This window comes from Rhinopithecus bieti, unplaced genomic scaffold (genome assembly GCF_001698545.2).
Source record: "Rhinopithecus bieti isolate Rb0 unplaced genomic scaffold, ASM169854v2 scaffold_13262, whole genome shotgun sequence".
Taxonomy (NCBI): Eukaryota; Metazoa; Chordata; class Mammalia; order Primates; family Cercopithecidae; genus Rhinopithecus; species Rhinopithecus bieti.
In genome coordinates this window covers 4,411,514-4,412,904 of record NW_016808004.1, presented here as the reverse complement: position 1 = coordinate 4,412,904, position 1,391 = coordinate 4,411,514, and positions in this window count along the sequence as shown.

Sequence of the window (1,391 nt, the reverse complement as noted above, 5' to 3'; positions counted from 1 at the left end):
TTTGCCTAACATTCATATATATGTCCACTAGCATCCCTGTAAGTGCCTCAAATGTTGTCCTCCACTAAACATGGATTCACTGGAGAGCAGGTATGGCAGGGAGAAAAACAGCCCCCCAAAATGTCCACATCCTAATCTCTGAAACCTATTAGTATGTTACCTTACATGGCAAAAGGGATTTAACAGGTGCAGTTAAGAAGCTTGAGATAGGGTCCGGTGCTGTGGCTCATGCCTGTAATCCTAGCACTTTGGGAGACTGAGCCGGGTGGATCACCTGAGGAGGTCACTAGTTCAAGACCAACCTGTCCAACATGGTGAAACCTCATCTCTACTAAAAATATAAAAATCAGCTGGACACAGTGGTAAATGCCTGTAATCCCAGCTACTCAGGAGGCTAAGGCAGGAGAATCGCTTGAACCCAGGAGGTGGAGGTTGCAGTGAGCCAAGATCACGCCACTGCACTCCAGCCTGAGCAACAGAGTGAGACTCTGCCTAAAAAAAAAAAAAAAATTTGAGGCCGGACGCAGCGGTTCATGCCTATAATCCCAGCACTTTGGGAGGCTGACGCAGGCAGATCACCTGAGATCAGAAGTTTGAGACCAGTCTGACCAATATGATGAAACCCTGGCTCTACAAAAAATACAAAAATTAGCCGGGTGCAGTGGCAGGCACCTGTAATCCCAGTTACTCAGGAGACTGAGGCAGGAGAATGGTGTGAACCTGGAAAGCAGAGCTTGCAGTGAGCTGAGATCGCGCCACTGCATTCCAGCCTGTGCAACAGAGCGAAACTTCGTCTCAAAAAAAAAAAAACAAAACAAAACAACACCAGTTGGGGTCCAAAGTTCATGCTGGAGTGACATGGACATGAGCCAAAGAATCCAGAAAGTCTCTGGAAGCTGGAAAATGCAAGGAAAAAGATTCTTCCCTAGAGCTCCAGAAGGAAAATAGCCCTGTTGACACTTTTAGTCCCATAAGACCTATTTCTGACTTCCAGAACTATAAAGAACTGGTCCTGTTCTAAACCACAAAGTTTGTGGTAGGTTGTTAAAGCAACAATATGAAATATGGATTTTGGTACCTGCAAGTGGGATGCTTCTCTAACAAATACCTAACAGTGTTGAAGTGGCTTTGGAATTGGGCACTGGGCAGAGGCTGGAGAATTCTGAGGATGACAGAAAAAGCCTAGAATGCCTTAATTATTAGTAGAAATATGGGTTAGCAACTCTGCTAGTGAGGACTCTGAAGGAAATGAAAAGCACAATAGAGGAAGTGCGCGATGACTCACACCTGTAATCCCAGCACTTTGGGTGGCCGAGGTGGGAGGATGGCTTGAGCCCAGGAGTTCAAGACCAGCCTGGGCAACATAGGAAGACCCCATCTCTACCAAAAAT